Genomic DNA, 23,790 nt, shown 5'->3' with positions numbered 1-23,790 from the left:
CTAATTAAAACCCTGAGGAGCTGCAGCAATTTCCTTTCATTTTGAAGTTGAAAACCAGCTGTGCTGCTTGCTGACAGGACTGGTGGTTACAGCATCATCAGCTAGATTTTGGATTATAAACCGTGTGATCTGTAAGGAAGGGAATGGCTACAATCAGTCCGAATTCTGTCATCTGTCAGAGTTCTCCCATGGATAAACCTCTCTGGTCCTGTCTCTGTTTTTGCACCTGCAAAATGTGACATGGATCTCAGGTAGGTGGCACAAGATCTAGTGAAGAGCCATCAAAGACTTACGTTGCAGAGCAGGAGACAGCGAATGAATTCAGAGGAACTGTATGCATCTAAAACCAGCAGGACAAAAGCAAATAGAAGAAATATTATTGGTGGTTTTCAGATATGCTTATCCTCTCATTTGTGGGCTTGTCCATCTGTAGCATATTCCAAATCCTGATTAACCACAACATACAAGAGAGTCTTTCACTCAAGAAAGATGGTTAGCCACCCTTTCCAGCAAATGGTTCTCATGCTATTGGGCAACATACCAACATTTAAATGTCAGCAGGTGAAAACAAGCAGGAGAGTGGAGAACACAAGAGCCTATCTCAACAGATTGACCTTCTGTATGCTAGTCTAGAGAATCACAGAAACACTTAGGTTGGAAAAGACCTCTGTGATCAGAGTCCAATCTATGACTTAACACCACCACGTCAACCAGACTATGGACTAAGTGCCACATCCAGCCTTTCCTTACAGGATGATCACTTCTTCAGCAGTTTGATTTCAGGGTTGGTTTTCTGCTAAGGTTAATCAGTGGAGCATGACATAAGTAAAAGGACCTGATTTACTCCAGCTCAGGACCATACCTGCTGAGATCAATGACAGAAGGACATTCAGGGGAATGAAACCACCTGTATTCCACAGGATACAGCTGTTGGAGGATTTTCTTTAGATGTAGGTCACACTGAGCTCCTTTTTATTCCTCCTCTGCTTCACCCTCTCACAGGAACAACAAACCAGTTCACTCTCACAGACACAGGACAGCAGGAGGTCTGCCTAACTCCCACCCCTTCAAAATTAGCCAGAGCAGAGCTGTTCCTGAGCATAGCATCAACTAGCAAAAGTTTGCAAAAGACTTGGAGATCTTGGGGTGAGGACATGAAACAGACTGAGCCCAGCACAGCCCATCTGTTAGCCACTCACACATATAACTGACATCTTATGCAACAGAAGGACGTGAAACTCCATCTCTTCCTAAAGCAGTAATGGGTTCCACAATGTAGCAGAAATAATTATATCAAGCAGCCAGTGACACTGGCTCTCTTGTGGTGTTACATGATGCCACAGAGAAGTGCAATAACTCAATCCCTGAGAAGCAGCAGCAACTGCTTCCCTTTTATTTTGAAACAAAAAAAATTACAGCAAAAATCATCCGGATAACCAGCTGACATGCCTGACAATTACAGCATTATAGGATATGTTCTGAATTAAGTACAGTGCAATCCGTGAGAAAGTCAAACAAAAGCAGGAAAATGCATATAAAATAAAGAGAACAGACATTTACAGCATCGTGTAATCCCCAAAGGGAAAATGCCTTTCTCAGGTCTGAAAATTTCCACCAGAAACCTTGGAAATCTTACAAGCCTCTCAGTATCCAACTAAAACAGGCAGGGGAGGAGAAGGGGGGGAGCAGAGACCAGGGGTCTTTCCCCAACATGATCCATCAAAAGAGGGAATGCTGTTTCCCAGACGAGACATTTGGTATCTTTCATACAGAAACGCAGCTTTCTCCAAAGGCTCTGCAGAACGAACCCAATGTTTGTGGCTAACACAGACTGGCAAAACATTTGGAGGAGCTGGTTTGGGATGACAGAGGCACTTGGGCCATCTCTGAAGAGCTTCTCAGAAAGCCCACACTGTCCATGACAGAGCAGCTATTGACGTCTCCTGCCAGAAGCATTTTCTTTCCCCAGTGCGAAATTAGACTGGTTTCATCCAACTTAACCACACTGGAAGATGCTTGGACAAAGACTACTTCATGCTTCTCCACCTCTCCACGGTGATTATACATCTCCTGTTTCTCTGGTATCTGCAGTGGATTTGTCCCAGCAGCATCCCTGGGAAGTAAGGCCATGCCACAATGACTGTTTCAGAGAGGCAGAGAGAGATGAATGCTGCAGTTATGTGGCACCACAGGGCGTTGCAGAGCTGTCAGAGCCATGCTGATGCCATGCCCTATCAGGTCAATTAGCTTCTGAGGAAGGGTCATAACTCTGTGATGGGATGCAGACATCTTCCTTTTTTTTCCTCCGGACCTGGCACATCCAGAGCCAGCCCAGGTGCTCAGGCTGTACAATCTAGGTGTGTCCTAAAAGACTCACTGCAGGTCACAGTAAAAATCCTGGCTGGGAAGAAGAGCTAACCTCAACAGAAGAACGTCTTTACTTCCAACCTGCAACTTTTTATCTTTACAAAAAAACACAGGCTTTAAGTATTCCTTCAGACTGCACAAAAGCAGCAAAAACCCAATGTGCTCCAGTGACAGACACTGCAGTAATAGTGCCAATTGCCCTTGGACACTGAGGGGAGCAGGACCAAGCTCTGACCTCCAGACAGCAATAGAACTGCATCTGACAGCACCATCAGAGCAGAGTTTCCAGTTTTAAACACAATGGCAACTCTGAGAGCTTCAGTGAAAGGAAGCAAAGCATCAAGGTCCCTTCCATTAATCACCACCTCTGACATCACCTGGGAATTTTAAAAAATATTTATCTTCCATCCTTCTTTAAATTTCAACTCTGTCAAGCCAATGAGTGAAATACAGCATGGCTCCACTGAGATTTTGGGGGGTTTTGTGCACTAACCTTATTGAGCTTCTCCAAAGGCCTCACAATGCAAAAACTGCAAGTGCCTAAATCCTGCCCTAAATTTGTGCAAGCAGGAGCAGCTTGGCCCAGCACAAAGGCTGGACAGGATGGTGGGAGGCTGCAGGGCTTCAAACCCTCTGGTCCTTAGGAAAAACCCTGGCAGCACTGTCAAACACTGCACTGCAGCTGCAAGCAGGGCACTGGAGGGTGCATCCTAAAAGCAGCACAGAGCCATTAGCAGGGTGCTGCTACTAATTGCATTCTTGCTGTTAGCAAAACCATGCACCAAATATTGTCAGCATGATTTACAGGCTGGTTTGGTTTTGCCTCCATCTGTTTTGTTCAGTGCTGTCAGGTTACCCTGGGAACAAAACTCTTCATCTGCTCCAGATCATCACAAATTTAGGACAGCATCTTGAGGCAGGGGGGCTCGTCCTTCATTTATTCCAGTGTCACTCCTCCTCGGTTCAGCCAACCCCCAAAAGCAATAGGGGTGTCAAGGGCTAGAGAATCACATTTGTCATGCAATGCTCTCTTCTACCCTTCCTTACTCATCTCTCATACAGAGGTAACTGTTGATTTCATTGGTGTTTTAGTAAGGGACTATCCAGACAGACAGATCCCATCTTTGCAAACTGAGTTTTGTTGAACCGGTGCAAAGTTTTTAAACCTGATTTATACACTGAATGGTCATTGAACTTGCACCCACAGAATCCATCCTTAGAGAGTCTTGTGTTGCTGACACAGTGGTGACCATAGTTCTAACTAAACCTTGCTAAAAACACACTCTTACTTAAATTTGTGAAGTTTTGTGAATCTGAAGACTACTCCCCTGCTTACACTGCTATGAGAGAGATGAGACTTCAGCTCCAAATGTATGAAACTTAATCCTTCTGTTTTCATAATCTACATCTTCTCTACAGCCTGTTAGCTCTGCTTGATAAATTGTCCCCTGGAAACCATGAGTAACTTCAATATTGAAAACAGAAACAATAGCTCCGAACACAATGGCACATTTTACTTCAGAAACTCCATCTGAAATGGGATCTACTCATCTCCATAGGACACTTCTTGTAGCTCTGGGGAGATGGGGGAGAGCGACCGCCCAGCTCGGTACAATGCAGAAACTGTGCCAAGCATAACATAACCACAGGTTTTAACTCCACACTGGGAGGAGACTCCTTTGTCTTCTTTACTCCCTCTCTCCCTACCTCCAAACCCTGAGATGTTTTGCCTGCGTATCTGGTTCCAAACACATGTGTATCTCGTCTTTGAGGGGATTTAGAAAGGAGTATAGACAACAAATCCCACTGGCCGAGCAGGCAGACAGAGCTGCACATGTAACAGATACCTTGCTGCGGGCCTCCAGGGAGGTAAGCAAGCAGCCAGCAGGACAGGCAATTTCCAACAGTCCAGAGTCAGCTGCCAGCCTTACCCTCCCAGCCCCAGCATGGGCCCTTCAGCTCAGGCACTGCCCAGCCTTGGGTGCTGACATCTCCCCAGGATGCTTATCACACATGTAGGGACAGCAAAGTTGTTCGGTGCACAGGAAGGACAGACTCTAAGTCATGCTTGCCCAGTTGGGCTTGAAATGCAGGGAGGAAAGAATTTACAAGCTAGAACACAATGGAAGAACAAAAAAAGGCTTGCAACAGTCTGTCCTTAGCAGTGCCTATTACAATGGCATCTCAGAGATTGGCTTCTCTCTGTAGATTTATTTCTGGGCAGGGGAGACAAAGTCTAGTGGTATCAGAAGAGCTGTTTAAAGAGACCTGTCATTAGTACAGCCACACAACAGAGGCACTTTAGCTGCACACACAAACCCATGCCAGCTGCTTCCAGTCCCTGCCCTGACACCCAGCACGGACAATGCTCTCTCTTTAAAAATGAAAGGGGAATTCGGGTAACATCTGAGTTCATAAAGCCCATGCCCAGAAGGAGGATCCCAGGAGACCTGCAGAGCTGTCCCAAAGGACCTCGTAGATGGACCAAAAAATGATGCAAGACTGGAAGGAGGGACAAGATGTCCTGCATGACAAACATGACCCAGCCCCCTAAGAAGAGAGGCTGGGACTGAAACATTATTTTTTTAAGTATGAGTCTGACTGAGTAGCTTTGTTAATCTAATTGAGAATGAAAGCAAACCCTGGGAAAGTAGAGGGTCTGGACAGTGGCCATGGTGGCTGCACGTGTGCTGCTCGGAGCAGGGTGGGCACTCCAAATGTTTACAAGGCCTCCACGTTACGCTCTGCATGCCTGAGTGTTACTCCAGGATTTTCATTCAGATAATAATCAGCCATGTCCGGATGCATCGCTTGTGAACCAGATGGAATTCTGTGTATTATACCAGCTAATCACATGCAATATTTGGCAGGGTATTAAAAGCATCGATGGAGGTCTTTGACAACAGTGGGAGTTACTTTGGTCTGTTAATCTCAGTAGCTTTTAAGTGGCGCAGGCACATTGTCAAGAAATACTGTCAGGACTGTGACTTTTCCAGACTTGCAGATGATAAAACTGTTAAAAGTTGTGAAGGACAAACAGCACATGGAGGCAGATGCTTGCATCCAGGAGGAGAGGGACTCCTTCTAGCTCCATCCTCCCATCAGAAGGTTTACAGGCTGTATCCCTGCCTGGTGGCATTTGTGAAACCTGACAGTGAGACTGTGGTCAGCAGGACTAGGTGCAAGAGTTACCAAATACACTGTAACCTACCACAGGCAGCACAGTGCTGCCTTGAAAGCCAGGGCTGTTGTGCCCATCCCTGTCAAGGCAGCAGTTTCCTGAGCTTTAAAAGCCAAAGGTGGCTGCAGAGCCACATGGGCTGCAACCAGCACCCATTGCTTCATAGGCTACGTAATTGGCTACATATCCACCTTACAAATGAGCATCCATGCCTGGTCTCCTCTGGCAGATGCTCTTCCAATAACATGAGGAACAGGGCATCATCAAGATCAGCTTGTACATAACTAGGCATGTACTCAGTTGTAAAACAAAAGCACAAGTGTTCTCCAGCTTGCCTGGCCACATGCGCTCGCCACTGCAGACAACTGAAGGTGCTGGTTATATGATGCAATGTATGCTTGGGTGACGCAAGGAAAGGGTGCCAGGGAAAGCAAGCCACAGGAAACTGGTAGCCACAACACATCACATCCAGCAGCTCCTTCTGAAACATTTCTGAGGGGAAGAAGGGGGCTTACAAGCTGCTTTCACGGCCAGGCTAATGTCCACCCAGGACAAGACCAGTGAGGATGCAGATTCCTGTGCCTTTCTACATCCTGTGGCCAGCTTTAGAAGCTGGATGGGGCAGACAGGCAGGGCAAACGAGCATGATAGTCATTTGTGCCCTCCTGGGCACAGTGCAGGCATCCGGGGCTATTTCTAATCCTCCCTGTGGATTTGCACTTGTCTATGTCTGTCCTCCTCTCCATCATACAAAGCCACAATAAAAAACATCAAAAGGATGTTCAGATTGCGGAAAGAGCCTCACAAATGTGTTGAGAAGTCCAAGTCTAACCAACAAGCTGCAGGTACCACATAGCTCTCTTCTGCCCTAGCCCCTGGCTCGGGCAGGGAATTGACATTTCACAGACTCCCCCCAAAATTACACAATGATGCTTTGTTACAGAAAATGCACAGGAAGATGGTAGCTTGCATTAAGGAGATTCAAGCCACATCCAAGCCCTTTAATTCCCTTATGAGCAGCAGACAAGCTGTTTGATGGCACTACAGTATCAGACCTGGCTGCTGGTTTTGTAAGCCCACATGATCCTTGTGTGCTCAGTTAGTGCTCTTTATCTGATCTGCCTTTAGCACCTCAGCATTATGGCTGTAAGGGATCAGGTACAGCTGCTCTAGAGAACTGCCACTTCAGCCAACTGCAGAACCTAGCCCTAAAAGTTCAACTAAATAAATTTTTAAGAAAAGATGCTGAAATAGAAGTGAAGCAAGGAGAAGGTGAGAAGAGGAACACATAATTGCTTTCTACCGGGACACAAGCAACTTCAAAAATTATGTTCCACGTATGTACTCTACTGAGAGCAAGAAAATTTCAGAGGATAGAATGGCCCATTTTCTGTCAGAATGCAAGACACCAGTCTCATCGAAACACAGCTACTGCTAACCTCCCTTCCTTATCAAAGATGGACAAAAAAGACATGGGAGGGCAGCAGCTACACTCCCAGGGCCAGCACACATGCCAGCACAGCCAGCTGCTCTGTGCCAGCAACCCAGATGCAAAGTTACCTCACTTAATTAGGGCTTCCTTTGGGGGAAAACCTTGGCTCAAGTAACTGAACAAATAAATTACACTACCAGACACACACATACACACAAATATTCTATTTTGTTCAGCCAGATGCAGACAATTGTTTCTAGTCCTTCATCTGGGGCTGGTGCATCTCTTTCCATGAGGTTAGATGTAGGAGAACAACATGCTAGCCAGGAATGGAGGAAAACCTGAAGGTGGTTTAATAATGACAGAAACAAAACTCGGAAGAAATTTTCTCCACAACAACAGGTGCAGAGATGTGATTCTATGTGCTTCAACACATGGGTTTTCAACATGGCCTAAGTGTCACACTGCAGATCCAATACAGTTAAGGAGGCTTTGAAATCTCACCCCGGCTTTGAACCTTGCAGATTAGTATCAACCTGGAGAAAGGTTTGAAGCTGGAGGAAGATGATCATGTTTCGAAAGCAAGCACGGGCAGATGAAGTGGCAGGCAAAGGGGCTGTTCTCCATTACAAGAGGAATTGCAAGAGCAGCTTGGGCAGGCAATCCCCTTGCCTGGATGTGGGAATAATCAGCATTAAACACTCAAGTACAACAGAGGCTGGGAAACAAGAACAAATTTCCCTCCTTAACCACACTGAGGCATGCAACAAGGGAAACCTTTGCCAGGCAGCTTCACTTGCCTTTCTGTTAAAACTGAGCAGAGGAATATGATTCAAACATCAATGCTTCTGCTGACAGATGGGCTGACACTGTAATACTATCTCGTCTACTTAAAAGCATCTCTCAAATGTCAAAGGTAGAAAAATAACTCCAGACTTTATATCCTGAGTCTGAATGTGTCCCTTGAGGTATTGCTTCCATATTTGGTCTATGCAGAAAGAACCTATTTCTATCATCAGATAGGAACATAGGGAAACAAGGAAAACTAAGAGGAGGAAGAGATACTGCTTGGGGGTTAAGGGGTTGAATAATGCTGATTTGCAGGAGTCTGACAGTTCCAGGACATGTGCAGGTGCCCTAAGTGTCTGCAAGCAGACAAGGGGGAAAATAATCAATAAAACTACTCCAAAAAGCAAGAGAAAGAGCCAATTTCTGCAAAATCAATGACTTATAAGATGCAGAGGCCCATGGTTCCATTCTTCAACATATCATGCAAAGGTGACTTTGCCACTGGATTTTCTGGCACAACCAAATTCCCTTTCCAGAGAAACCTCTCTTACACTTGCCTTCCCAACTGAGAAGTCTCCAGGGGCTATTATGGTGCCACACTGACAGCAGTGAGTATTCAAGGATTATGTAGACAAGAAGTAACTTAAAACAAATATTCTTTACTGAGAGGGTGATTAGACACTGGGACTGGCTATCCAGAGCAGTGGTTGATGCTGCAAGTCTCTCAGTATTTAAGAGGCATTTGAAAAATGCCTTTAATAACTTGCTTTAACTTTTGGCCAGCCCTGAAGTGCCAGGCAGCTGGACTACATTGTAGGTCCCTTCCAATTGGAATACTCTAATACTGAAGGCCTGTAGGATGGACACACAGCAAGAATTTCTGCTTTTCTGGTGTTCAAGGTTATGACAATCTCACAATATGAGAATTTTCTGCGAACTTTTACAGTCCTTGGAGCATAACCCAATACTCAGGATTGAATTTAAAACTCCACACGAGAACAAAATGATCAGGCTGAGTTTTCAACATGACTGCAGTCACTGCTGCATCTGGACAACTGCTAGTCTCAAATTAATTTATCCTCTCAAAATCCATGGGAGATGAAAACTCTTTCAGAACAGAGATCTAAAAGCACAAATCTCTAAACCCAGCTTTTCTGCTTTAGTCAGGGTAGGGGAAAAAATAGTGTTCTTTCTTGCAGCTCTTGTGGTGCTTTAATCACCCAAAGAAAATAACACAAAAGGCCAATACACATTATGTGCCTTTAGACTATGAATTACAGTTTGCATCAGTAGAAGTACAAACAATCACTGTTACACTTGTCACCTCCATGAGGAAAAACAGCCCACAGTGCTGGTGGGCTGGAGCACATGGAAGCTATGACCATAATCTTCTCTGTGCGAAGCTCTGACTGTTAATCTCCAAAAGGCAGGGACACAACCAGTGTTCAGCACAAGTGGTTTGATCCTGAAGTCTCCCTTCCCAGTTGTCCCCATTTCCCTTCCCTGGATTGGTAATATGCTGCTAGCAGTGTAATGCATTTATCTCAGAGAGCTCCCAAGCTTAACTAGTCACAAAGGGATTATTTCTTTCAACTTATATCCATCAGAGCTTGCAGCTTCTTATGCCTTTTCTAGCCCTTAACACCAGAGAGACTTACCTCTGCTCAGAGCTGGCATGTGCTACTGAAATACAAATAAATTAACAGGTCACCACGAGGGAAGGAAAGAGTTAGTTTTCCATTCTGAATATTGACTTACTTGAGAGGCTGATGTATTTGAAATCAATTTTTTAAAATATATTTAAAGGGCTCTCTTTTATAGAGGGACTTTGTTATGATGTGGAAAATTCACAGCTCCCAACATCAAGTTATGGGTGGAGGGAGTCTGGAGTATGAATTAAAAATAATGTGGTTGCTTGCAGAAATTAGCGGCACCAATTTAAATCCACATTCCCCTCCCTCCTCAAATAATCACCCTGTGAACAGAGGTGGTTTATGGAGCCCTCTGGAAAATGTTCCTCATGGCCTCCATTCCAAACCCAAAATAAAATACATTACATTGCAGCAAATACTTCACCAGGGTGCTGCTCTCTCTTCCCCCAACCCACGCCTCCCATTTGTTGCTAATTAAATGAAACAGCAGGTGCTTAGACCACAAGCGCAGCAGGGCTGGAGCGAGTGCAGTGATTAAACCCCCCTGGAATGTCTTATTGGAGAGCTGCATCTTTCCAGGGACTGGACTAAAAGAGGAAAGATGAGATTAGAGGCGAGGGCTGGGTCGGTCTTTGGCTGCGAGTGCCTCGACCAGAGTGTGCTTTCGAAGGACAGATCACTAGAAACATCAGGTTTCTGGGGAAGATGCTGGCTCCCCTCTGTGTTCCCAAATCACTTTCCTGGCATCCTTGCTACAGGGTGCATACAATATAGCATTCTCTTCCTCTCGGCTGGAAATATCTCCTTTCTCACCCGGTTGAGACCCATCATTCCAAAGCAGAGCAATCTTCCCCATACCAAGGCATGTGTGGGCACCTTAAATCTTCAGGCAATGATTAGCAATGCAGGCCCCAAGGCCAGAAGCCATCCCAGCCCAACCCTGGGTGAGGCCAGGGAATGGATACACCACCAGCCAGGGTGCCATAGCTGGCCAGGAAAGTTATTGGCTGCATCTGAACATATGACACACCAGGTCATGCTAATGAGATGTTCCTAGTGGCCACCCAGAGCAAATGGGTGCAAGCCTGAAGAACAATTTTGTAAGAGTGACTCACTCTTTGTGACGTTTCCTTACAACACAACTCCTGGCACATCCATTTACTTACCTGCTTGCCTCTGTGCTAAGCTCTCATCCACAGGTACTGAACATGCCCCATTTCCTTCACATGAAAAAAAAAAGACCACTGCTGCCACCAATGCTGTCACCAAGTCTCACCTCCTGACACCAGAAATCAAGCAAAACAAAAGGCAAATGCTACTCTGTTATTGACAGGGGATAGATAATGCCATCAGAAACAGGCATGGAGCAAGGGACACTTATGGGCAGCCACAACTGAGTGGCCCATCAAACCAGCTCTTGCTTTGGGGCCTCCTTGTTTTGTCCCAGTAAAGTCTTTCCCCTGCTCACTGTGCACTCCAACAGCCACGGCTCCCTCCCATCCCAGCCTCACTCTGGTGACTTCCCATCAAGACAAGAGAAGATGACTTTAATCACCCAAAGGGCACCAATGAGTACTAACACAAGAGGACCCTAAACAAGTTACCAACTGCGATAACATGGTACAAGCCTGGAAATAAACTCCTCATCTCTTCTACAAATTCCATTCCCGACTGCTAGAGTGCATGGGACCAGGACACAATCCCACGAGAGAAAAGCACTATTTATATTTCTGCTGAGCACTTCACTTCTCTTTGGTCACTCTGCTGATGTTTCACTTCTTCACCAAACCCTGTCAGAAATGGCTGGGAGCTCAGGGGGAGGAGAGGGAACATGGTCATTAAGGTCTGGCTTAGATACTGTAATACAGCTAACATTTGGCTCTGTTAAAGAGACTCTGAGCCATGACTTCAAAGCACTTCACAAACATTAATGAATAAACTTTCTCCAGGAGGGCTGATTATAGCCCCCATTTTATGGGTGGATATTTCCAGATAACCTTCCTGCCACACCAGAAGTTCCCCACTCCTCCTTCCACACCACAGGCTCCCAGCTCCTAATTGCACCAAAACCATTTCCATACTAAGGCGATGAAATGTCTTTTGACCTAAGAGAGGAACAGGATTCAGCATGAGGTTTCCTAACCTCAACAGGCAGGAACCAGCAGCCCTAGCACAGCCTGCAGAACACTCCGGCTCAGCTGTGTAATCCAGGGCTGTCCCACGCCCAGAACAAACCTGAAACTTTGTAGTACTCCTCTCCACCTCGGAAACACTTGTTGCAAATTTTTTCCTTTGCATAGGATAGCCAGACACCGCCTTCATAGAGCACACTGCCCTTTATAGCTTCATCTGCCTTATTCCCAGATCCCAATGGCAAATATGTTACCTCTGCCACCTCCTGAAGCATCAAATGCTAAACCCTACGCTTAGATGCAAATGACCCTCTAACCCTCAGCACAGTAACACAACAAGCATTGCATATGGCTACAGAGGTTCTTGCAGAGCTGCACTAACAGCCACCAACACACCAAAAACTACCAGACAACCTGACTCATAAACGTGGACACAGGTGCTTGCCATGTACCATCTCTCAACATCGCTTCTTCACCAGGAAGATATGCCAGTTTTGTTCAAGCAGTACAAGCACGTCACTATAATGACCAGGATAAGCCTGGACTTGGATTTCAAAGATCACCAGACCAGAGGGAGACTGCTCCACTCACTGGGCTGTCAAAATCCAGAGATTAGCCAGATAAAAATAACAGCCCGTGAAATAACTTTGGCTCCAGGTGGATAAGATGTATTCCCTGCAAGACAAAACTTGGATCATTAAATTCACCTTAGTCCTTTGAAAGAATTTTTCCCTATTATCATTTTATTTAGTTTTTTTCTGGTTTGCTAATTCCTGCTCATTTGGCATTTTCCCCTCTCTCTCGCAGTGTCTGCATGGCTTGTCCTTCACTTCTCTCAAAACACCTGGCTGAAGGTAGTGGCTCAGCAAGTCCCACAGGTTTTCTTATCACACTCTTAAAAAAACCAAACACATCAAGACCCAGGCACATGGCTAGTTCAGTTTATAAAAGCACTACTGAATTGATTCGGATCTGCTCTTGACTGACCTGGTGAATCAGAGGCATCTCTGAATCAACATTCATGTCCCATGAACAGCTTCAGTAGAGCTCTGATTCTAACACAGAATTACAGATATTATCCTAAAAACACTGGGATGCTTTTCTGAGTATCTGCTTAGTCCTTTGTGAGCTCCTTCACAGCTCCTGCCATCAAGAACGTGTCAGCAACTTTTTCCGCACTGAAGTGTGAACCTCCTCACTGGACTGCAACTCCCCACTCTGCTCTGCTGCCTTTGCAACCTCACAGGGTCCCAGATGGACTTGAACAAGTCCCATGTCCAAGGACATACTTGCACCATTAGGGAGTGAACCATGAGACCTGCTACATACCTGTGGCTCCTACCCAAAATGAAGATCTTGGGGTTTGAAACTGGGAATGCTGTGGATCAGAAACATGCTTGTGGCATGACCCTCCTCCCACAGACACACCAAGGGACCATCAACCCTTCCATGCTTCTCCTGGGCACAGGAAGAGAAGGGCAAATGCTAATCCAGCAGTGAAATAGGGTAGCTTCAAAAAACTGCAGTTGTGGGCATGTGTGGGTAAATGCTCAATGAAGGGTGTTGGGGTGGGGGATTTCCAGCCAGGGCAGTGCCAAAGGATCCGACATGTTGCAAAAGTTCACATCCTCTCTTTCCTCCAAGGATCCTACAGACTAGACCTCTCCTTTTAAATGAAAAGCAAAAGGTAGAGAGCAAAGCCCTCAGCTTGGCTGAATGTTGTTCAAACAGGGCACACAGAAATGAGTGAGCACAAAGCTGTGCTTCTCCCAGAGCAGCATTATTCTTGCTTTTTGAGTGACTTCACCACATGTCTGCTCAGCAGTGTGGTTCCTCTGTGGGTCTTGCTTCCCTGACCACTCTACTTCAATGCTTCCCCTGAAGTAAGGGAAGTGGAAATTGCAAAAGACAGTTCTGCAGTGGGAATACTTGCATTTGCACGAGACATGAAACCAATCTGGCTGCAGAAAAGGAGAACCATGCCATGGTTCAGGGCAAGCAAGAAGGGAATAAGGGGAAAAAAAACTCCCAGCTTCATGCTCTGTATGCTGATGATGAAAAGGTCAGTCATTCAGGTGCTACAGGGAAGAAGCAAATAGCACCCAGTGCTCATAAATCAGGCTGGGGTGAGCCTGATCAGGGGCCTTTCCTATTGCAGGCAGGACCGCACACAGTCCACAGTGGAAGAGACGCTGGTGGATGCTTTTCTGTGTCCTACAAGCAAACCCTGGTGCGACAGGACCAAGAGCTACTGCTCCTTCCAGACACAGCCTTCCCACATCTGAGCCTGTAGGAGCAGAAAGCCGGGAGGGGTGAGGTGACAAGGAAAAGAGCCCTGACAGAGCCCTGCATAAACTTTCCATTATGGCTGGGCAATTTTCTATTTGCACTTAAATGCAATAATGTAAATAAACTCCCCATAACCCTTGCAGGGCTATTTAGGACGTTTGCGAAAACAACCAGCTCCTCTCATCGCGAGCCAAGGGATGCGAGGCACAACAGGCACTTCTCATCTCGGTCTCCACACACTTAATGAAAGTGAAGGATTGTATTCCCTGCACAAAAGCAGAATTGTGTTTCAGGGCTGGGGGTGTGAACTCCATGCGATTTTCTGGCAGTATAAATAATTGAAAGCTGAGTACAATTAGGGGAGAACAACAACGTAGTGGAGGGGATGGAACTGTCATGCCTGAACTTTTGGGGGTTGGATTCTTTGGGGAAGAAAGGCCACAGAAAAATCCTGCCGAGGAATTTAATTTTCACACAGATATTCCAGAAAAAATAAAAAGGCTGATCTTGACCTCTAGAAAGAGGAAATATGCTAATAAAGCAGCACTTGGAGAATTTGCTGCCTGTGTGAGGCCAGCAGCCCCAGAGTCATCGCTTTGGCTGGGGCCAGTCCCACAGCCAAACTGCTCTCCTGTGTTTTATTGTTCCAGCAAACAAAACCTGGAACAAGGTTAACAAACAAGTCGGCTGCTCCTAAGGCTCAGCTTCAAATCCTGCTGTGGAGACTTAACAGACTATGATGAGACCTTCCCACACCAGAACAATGGAGATGGAGGAGGGATAATGGGGTCTATGTTGAGCCTTGACACACTCCAAGGGAAGGCTTTCAGCCCAGTTTCACCATGATTCTGCATAACCCCTTTTATGAGATACTGTCCAAGCACAAAAACAGCAGGTCTAGACCCAATACCAAAGCTTTCCATCACGGTTCAGAATTTTTGGCAACTTCAGACATGTTTTCAGATTTTCATTAGCACCACAACCTTGCAGAAACTCATGCTCCTGACATCTAATAGGAAAAGCAACCAGTAGCTATGAAAACGGGTCTGAATCCTCCTCAGCTGGTGTAAATCAAGTCAGTTCATTTGGGAGAACTTGTTGCTTTTCCTCTCTGTGGCTGTATCCAGGGGAGTCCTTCCCACATAACAGGGTCCCTACCATCCCCATAACCTTCAGTGAGTGACAGGTGGAGAATATAAGTATTGATAACAAGAACAACTTACACAAACCAAACATCTATAAAGCAAGTGAATAATTCCAGTAAATAACCCTTTTGACCAATTTCACTGGTTTTTTTGTCTGCTAGAGGCCCATAAATGGAGTTTGATATTCTTCAAGGATCATAGAATCATAGAATTTAAGGGTTGGAATGGATCTTACAATATCATCTAGTCCCAGCCCTTCCTGCCATGGGCAGGGACACTTGAAGGATCATGAAGGATCTTTGCAGGTAACAAGCTTGCATAGTTCAAATGGTAGATGCATACTATCTGATACTAGAACATAAGCTAACCTTCCTGTTCCCCAGCAGAGTGGTTTTAATCCTTTATAAATCAGGTTCCTATGTCAGACAATGTAAATTCATTCACTGAGAAATCTGCTATCCATTACAGTTCTGCAGCACTCCCTTGAGATTCTTGGGCTGGACAAACCCACCCAAGTTAAACTCTTTCTAGATAGTCCGTAAAAATATGCATGCACACAAAAACCACACAAAGCAATTTAGTTTTAGCTTCCAAATAATATTCAGAGACTTCTTCAGTCTAAAAATACTACCCCATGAATACATGAGCTTCTGGTAAAGTGGCATCACTTTACAGCCATCAGATATGGAGAGGGAAGCTGAACCAGGAACTGGCATCACAGCTGAACCTTGACAAATCTTTTCCAAAGCTTATGGAAGCTTTGGGCCAAGAGCCTTCAGAGCAGGCTTCTCTCTTATACTTGAAAAGTCCACACACCTGCCAAAAAACACACCCCACTGGGCTCTTCACAAGCAGTGAGAGCTCACCACTGCTGAGCTCTGCCGCTCATTTAATTTCTAAGATTTCCCTGACTGTATGTATAACTCTATAGCCAGAGGAAGCTCCAGTCCATTTGCTGGGAGCTTGCTCACCAGGACACTTCCCACAGCTGCTGTTTTGGAGATGGGGGTTCCCAAAGGAACTCTGCTTTATGAGCTCTCACTCAGCAGTCATTACCATCCCAGCATGATCACACACCTTGGAGACAGACTTCACACTCTCTCCCAGCTGATGCATGAATGAAAGTGCAATCCAAGCCTCATCAAATGGTGCAGGCTGAAACCCAAACCTTAGCAATATGAGAGGCAGCAACTTCCAAAGCATTGCCCACCACAACTCACACACCATCCAGGCACTGCACTCTGCAGCTGCACAGTGCTCCAGGGAAAGCACCAGACTGAAAATCCACAGTCCTCATGAGCCCAGGGGCACAGGCTCTTCTCCGGACAAAGTATACCTGCTGGTCAAAGGCACACAGTTGAGCAATCCTGTTTTATTCCAGCAAGAATCAAGGATATGTCTGTGTGCATCTACATGCACACTCTCCCTAGAGTGATGATGGAAAATGTGTTCTAAAAAGGTGGAGGAACAGCAGCAGCAGACCATGTATAGTTAAAAGGATGCAGTAGCTAACAACCTCTTCGTGATACTCCCAATATTTAAAAAAACCCAAAAAACAACAGAACAACCCCACAAAAAAACCCAAAAAAATCACTAATACTCACTTGTCTAACTACATATAGAGCCTGTAGCTTAATTAAACTTCTTTTACTTCTTAGGATCAAGAGCCTGTCTAAAGAAGAGCTACAAATTGAATGTTAACAAAGTTCTGCCAGTGCTGAACTTTTGCTCAAAAGCTGCAAAAGGCAGGAAATCAGGGGAGGTAGTGAATTCCCTTCAGTGATCAGTGCAGATCACTAATGGCACCGCCCCTCTGGAGCACCAAATTGTCATAGCACAGCATGTGAGGAGAGCAAAAGCATGGAGGAAAAAATTCATCTTTTGGAAAAGCTGCTCAACATTGTGCTCCTGCAAGAACTTAGAGTGAATTATCACTTAATCTGTGTCAGGTAAGGGAGAAGCTTCTTGATGGTGTGATGAAATGTTTAAATGCCACTGATTCCACACACGGGACATGAATGCCAGGGAAATAAGGACTTGTCGATATCCAGGAGAATATCAGCACTGTATGGAACAACACCCATGTGGTACAACGACCCCAAACAGCATCCATCACAGTCACCGATGCATGGTGGGTTCCAGGACCACGGTCTTGTGAAGTGAGGGAATGGAGGAAAACACAACTATCAGATGCAGCTTCATCAGATTCTTATTCCACAGTGGGGTCAGGACAATCACCCAACTAGAGACCCAAAGCCACACTGGCACTTTGTCCAGAACATGTAAACTCTTGTTGGTGTTCCTGGTATTAAAAAAACCTTCTGTGCACAGTGAGAAGTTACGATGACATTGTTAGGAGACACACTTCTAACCCACAGAGGACTCCAGAGAAAAAAACCCCTTCATCCTTTGATAGCAAAAATTCATTTCCTATCATTATAGAAGCCTCAGATCACCAAGGCAGTGGTGTGGGTATTATCTCTGTTCTTGCCTTGCTGCCATCACACCCTGAGGCACTGACTAAGCCAATACCTCCCTTTTTAAGCTCACCTATGTCCTGGCCAGAACTGTGCGTGGGGCAGGCAGGGAAATATATTATATTGGATTGGTGCTGAGCAGCAAATATTGCCCCATGGCCAACATGCAGAAGAGTCTGATGCTGCAGCATAGGGTCAATTTTCAAGTGTCGACTTTATGCCTCAACAGCACCCAAGAGTAGAAGTACAAAGGGCTGAGTTCCCATAGGCTGGGTCACCTACTCAACTTTGCAGGTTGTTTGCTGTGTTCATTGAAAGCACCTCTATTGTAACTTGGCAGGCACTTTGCCATTTCCCCATCATGGCCCTCATCTTCGTCTGACGTGTCAAGTCTCTTTAAAAACAAATACTGGAAGCTGAACAGATTGTTTTGCCAAGCAAACATTTAAGTAATGATGGAAATAAGAATTATAAACAACTCCATTTATTCATTGAAGACAAAGATAACTGCCCCAAGCCAGCTGGTATTCTAAGGCACCGACTGAGGGCTAGAAAGACAAATGGTATTTAAATAGTCTTTAAATCAGCAGAGACAACTATTCCCAGCTCAATAACCATGTCAGCGCTTTTTTTTTTCCAGGGGCACCTCAATTCCTCCAGCAAGCCCTATTACAAGCTTGCCACTGGACTATTTTTCTGAGGACAGGCATCCAGAGGTCTTTGCTACTAAGAGCCAAGTCTTGCAAGTGAGGCTGCACCAGGACCTCCAGCACAGCTGCTGAAACATGGGAGCCACGGTCAGCCCTCACAGCCAGCAGCTCAGGGCTCCTCCTGGAAATCTGGTGTCCTGCATCCCCTGCAAACCTTGCACTGCCACCAGCCTCTCCACGCACTGCTTGGGATAGCAGCAGCAGACAACTGGCCCATGTTTACCTGGAAGAAAGGATGTGCCATTTCTCCCCAAGGAGTCAGCATTGACCTTTGGGAAGAGACACATTGACAAAGCCACGTTCCGATTTCCTCTGAGTTTTCTCAGTCTTGTTTCAGTTTCAATACTGCTCTTAAGGAAAATGTGTTCAAATCAAACCCTACACCCAAGCTGTTGGAGTAATCCCATCCCCACAGTCCCAAGACTATCAGGGATGGCTCTGAAGGCAACTCTGGGTCTGAACCTCACAGGTCAGGTATGGAGCCAGGACCCTAGTCTGGAGGAGGATTTCACAGCAGCTCTCAATGTCTACAGCAGGGCCAGGATGCTGAGGCCTATAATTGCACATTGAAGGAGCAGGAGAAACTTGATCCTTGAAACCCAGACCTGCACAGCCAAGGCCAGCACAGCCCAGAGTAGAGGGAGGCACACATTTTGACTGCAAAGCCCAGATCCCCTGCTGTCAACAGATCCTGGCAGAAGAAACACCAGTTTCTCCCTCCTTGACTTATGGTTCACTGTGCACTTGCACCACAGTCTGATGCAGCAACCCTCTGTCATGCTGTTCCTCCCCACCTGCTCCCCTGCCCTATTCAGCCCCATCTTCTCCGTCAGCTTTCCTGCCTGTTTCCTTATGCACCCTCAGACACAGACACACAGCCCAACAGAAACACTCCCTGCACTCGTCAGAAGCTGGGAATCTTTCTAAGGCAAACCTCCCACGCTGCAAGAGGGGCAAGCTGTATCACGCAAGGAGCCACCAGAGCAGCCCTCCTTCCCTTGCCTTCCCACAGCAACAGGAGCTATGCCGGGGGTGGCACCTCTGGGAGATGGCATCATGCATTGCAGAGTGACTCTGCTGCTGTGAAAGGCTGAGAAGACCAGGCAGTGACTCTACTCATCCAGCTAGAAAGGTCTGGTGGGTTGAGGGTCAGGAGTAAGCATTTGCAAATGCAGAACACCTGCCCCACTGCATTCTTACCTATACTCTTCACCACTGATAAATTTAGTGCATGCTTGAGCTTGTCCATTCACCACTCCTGCACAGCTAAAAACATGAACATTGCAACACAGTATCATAGGTCCTACAAAAATAGTCATTACTGCACTGGACCACCAGAATTAGGGCTGTAGGTCTCCACTTGGACAATTAAGACAACTTAATTAATGCAGTTAATTTACACAATTCCATCAGAATCGCATCAGGCACCTAGCCTTGCAGGCAACCTACACTGATTCCCCCTCTGCTCTGCCCCAGAAAGCCTGCACCCCAAAGCCACCAGGTCCTGTTTCAAATCAGAGCAAACCAGTGAAATCCAGGGGGCACAAGTGCATGGCACAGCCACAGTGACCTAACTGGGAATGAGAGTGGACACTACACTATTTGATACAGCTTGGGGAGACCGAGAAAGAGATGTTGGTACATAAGAGCATGTAACAGAGAAACGATCAACAGCAACAGTGTTGAGATGAACTCCAGTCTGATTAAGAAAAACAGAGAGAGAGAGAGACTGAAATTGCTGGGTTTTATAGTACCATTTTTGTTTAATGTCATCTTCAACGTTCAGTTACTCCATTATAGCACTATAAACAATCAGGATGACCCCAGCAATAATGAACTGTTTTGATGTTTTATTGTCACCCTGAAAACAACTTGCATCTCTTTCCTCTTCCTAATAAAATTCTTGATATCCTTTATTTTTTAATGTTCTAATTGGCTGCTAGTGAGGTCTTCTTTCTGTGCCACTTTGAAGAAAACCTGCCTAGGTCAGCAGACCACATCAGGCAGATAATTTCTTGCTAACTGATACACAAAGCCAACGCTTGAACAGAGCCCTGTTTATTTGCCTTTTCAAAATTGTGACATTTCAGATATCTCCTTGCAGCCAAAACGTCTGTGTGGGTCATTATGCAGAGACACTGTGATCTGCCTACCTAACATTCCTGCCACGACTCTGGCAGGGATGTCATTCACCTCTTGCACAGCGAGAAACACAACGTGGGATTATGGCATGCTGCTAAACCCAGCTGCTGTGTTTTGCCTTGGAGAAAGTTGTATTTCACTATTGTGAGAAAGGATCCTCCCCCAGCTCCACACAGAGATCCAGCCATCCTCATAGAATGTAGGGTTTGGTCCCTCTGCTGAGGCACTGGTCCTGTTCATACTCTGACTGCAGACACTGAGTAACACAGCCATAAAAACAGATCAGAACATTTGGAATCACTGGATAAAATGCAGCAGATGAGGCAGTGGTGATTCAAGCTAAGACACCAGGCACAGAAGCTTGGTCCTATTTTCCCTGCTCACTTTGCTGGGGAGAGGGTTTCTTAGCCATGGTGGGCAGCACCCAGCTGGGGTCATAATAGTTATAATAAGCCCAAGGTGCTACTGAGCAACTGCAAGTGTCTTACGATGAGTGGGGGAAAGATCCACCCTTCACACTTGCCAGCTGCAAACTCTGTGGTTGCTTTCCAACCCAGCATGGCCACTGGAAGGGTGAGCTGGCTGCATCCCCATGCTTAAGCTTTGGGTAATTATTTATGCACACACTCAAATCTCTGTCCTGCTAACAGCCTCAAAAAGCACCTTACGGCAAGAAAAATGTGGTACTTTGATCTGTAGATGTCTTTTACTGCATAATGGAAATACCAGGAGTTATCGCTGCTATCCCAATAAAGAGTGTCCTTTCTCAGCTCTTTTGGGGACAGCAGGAGCATTGCTGAACTATCACCTTAGGACAGGATTCTGCAACCATCACCAGCAAATCCATCAGTGACGATGGGAGACCTCAAACAGCATCCAGGGAACACACCTCAGGGAGCTACCAGCCTGTCACAAGGGTCAGCACTACTGACCGGCGATGTGTGCATGGCTCTCCTCACACTCCTCTGCTCTGCAGACAAGTGCAAGAAAGCAGCACTTAAAATATTACATTAGGAGATAGCTTTGACCCCACATGGTGCTCAGGTGCAAATGTCTCCCCAGGGTGAAAGACAACAGATAGTTGGACTTGACAAGCAATTTACAGTGATGCTTTCATCTATGCGGAGTTAATTCAATCTTTTCAATCCTATTTACTGAAACATTGGCATCCACGTGTATTCTGCTGCCATCATTTGACCCACACTCAGAAGCAGATGTGACTTGGTTGCAGAATTAAAGGATGCAGCAATGCCCTGATTTAATTTAAACCTCATATTTATAGATACCTAGCCCTCACTGAAGCAGCACAGGGCTGACACTCAGGTTGTTGCTTTGGGTTCTGTTTGCTCTGCTTCTCACACCTTTGAGGGGCAAATAAATCCTATAGTATGTCCAGTCTAACTGCCCTAGTACTCACCTTTAAAACAACCTGACTCCCAATTCAAGCACATGTGCTGCTGAAATAGCACAACCAAACACTTCTGGGATTTGAATCCTTGGGACAGAGCAGCCTCTTACTACCTGCAGTGCCTAAGAGAATTTGCAAGGAAATATTTAAAAAAAACCCAGTATCTAGTAATGCTAAGGCTCTCAAAACCACTGAGCCACTTCCCACAGAGAGCTGTTTGGGGAAGGGTGGGCTCTTTTTTAAAGAAACATGAAAATGCAGTAGTGAAATTAATTATCTGTATTCCTCCTTCCTTGCTCTTGGGCAGCCCCCTGGGTTTCCTCATGGGTCCTATCCAGTGTCAGTGTCAACACCAGGCATTGCAGCCCTGATTAAGTCATTACAAGTCAGCCCTTGTTCCTCCACTTCCAGTCAAGAGCAAATGAGACACGTGCAGGCTTTGGAAGCCCTGAAGTGCAGCTCTGTCCTGGACACAGCAGGGCGAGTGGAGTTGGCAGAGACCTGTGGACTCCAGCTGTTTTGGACATGAGTGGTGCCCATGAATTGGCTGAGCACTAGTCCCTGAGCATTTGCTTGATTTTCTGCTGGAAGTGCCACATGGGGGTAAGCAGGGACACTATCAAAGGAGATTGATTATGTTAAGGACACATTACCATGCATAGTATCAGGTTGCAAAACCAGGTTCAACCAGTGCTAGGTTAGAAGTTCAAGCTTCCATCAAAATTCTGGAAAGCACAAGTCATCCACTGATCTGAAGCAAACTTGCTTTTCAGCAAGAATCACTGCATGTCAAGCCATAGGTTTCCCAAAACATAAGGGTTACCCAAAGTGCCCTAACTGTTCATTTGCTTTTCCAACTCTTTGCAGGCTTCATTAGAGCTGCAAATACAAGTTGCCATTCAAGACCCAAAGCCGTTTCTTTTGCTTCCCATAAGAGATGCTCAGGCATAATCAAAAATCCAGAAAGACTAATAGGAGGAAAGGAGAAGTTGAAGAAAAAAAAAAAAAGAATCACCTATGACTTCTGAGAGTCTAATAGTATGTTATGGCAGCCTGAGCACAAAGGGCCTTGTCCCCATCTTACATAGGGAAAACTGAGGCACAGATCAACACAATGACATGCTTAAAGACATGACAAGACCATGGAAACCTCAAGTGAAGAGGTCAGTTTCTCTGTGTGCCTCACACTGCAAGAGCTAAAGAGGCTGTTGCAGAGGGCTGTCACTGCTCACACAGTGTTGGCCCTGACAGAGATCCCTGGGAGGGAAAAGGGTTAAGGAAGGGAATTTTGTTACTTTCTTGTCGTATTTTCTCGTGGGGGGAGAAGCGTCATGCAAGCGAGAGTTTTCCACTGGCTAGGCCCCCTTGCACTTATCAATGGGACCTTTCAGGACTCACTCCCTGATTGAGACATCATTTCCTGTCCAACACACTAACCCCATTGATAACTCCATGCTTGATGGGAACTTTTCAAACCTACCAGGAAAGGCCAGGAGACCCAGATCAACATATACATGAAAACAGAACTGGGGCAAAAAAAGAAAAAGAAGGGAAAGAAAGAAAGAAACAGTTTTGGCCACAATTTTTAGGCTGACAACAAATGTTTGTGATCTGGGATCTTTAGCAGGTACCATCAGGCACCGAGAAGACACTGACATACTCTTCACAGCAGTGGGACTGGCAGGTCTGGCACTTCAGTCCAGTAAGAAGTGGAGATGGACAGAAAAGGAAGCTTAAGAACATCCCTCTCTTGTCTTCCAGCCACACAGCAAATAGAAATAAGGACTGGCTGTAGAAATGGTTGCATTATTCACCATGGCCAGGAGGCCATAACAGATGTAGCTTGCAAGCCAGGTTAGACTTCAGGTTTCCAAGTACCAAAAATGGAAAATAAAGGGGAGCAATGATGAAACTAGAGCTCTTCAAGAACCCTCAGATCAAGAATCCTTTTTTCCCCTAATTTATCAAAGCAAAAATGCTCAGTGTCACTTTCCATGACACAGCACAGTCAGCTGTGTACATCCTTAACTCTGGCTGTGTGGATTCACTTGATATTCTAACCTCAG

The 23,790-nt window shown here is 45.8% G+C and overlaps 1 protein-coding gene across 1 annotated transcript in view; it reads right to left on the bottom strand.

The window, feature by feature from the left end:
* Nucleotides 1-23,790, bottom strand: part of LOC103812061 (SH3 and PX domain-containing protein 2A-like) — a gene marked incomplete at both ends in the record, with an annotated part of 70,729 nt that overhangs the window by 46,023 nt on the left and 916 nt on the right. The gene's annotated exons all lie outside the window — the stretch shown is intronic.

The sequence above is a fragment of the Acanthisitta chloris genome, unplaced genomic scaffold (assembly GCF_000695815.1).
Source record: "Acanthisitta chloris isolate BGI_N310 unplaced genomic scaffold, ASM69581v1 scaffold35981, whole genome shotgun sequence".
NCBI classification, from domain to species: domain Eukaryota; kingdom Metazoa; phylum Chordata; class Aves; order Passeriformes; family Acanthisittidae; genus Acanthisitta; species Acanthisitta chloris.
The sequence above is the reverse complement of the archived record's forward strand: the minus strand, read 5'-3'. Positions and strand labels throughout refer to the sequence as shown.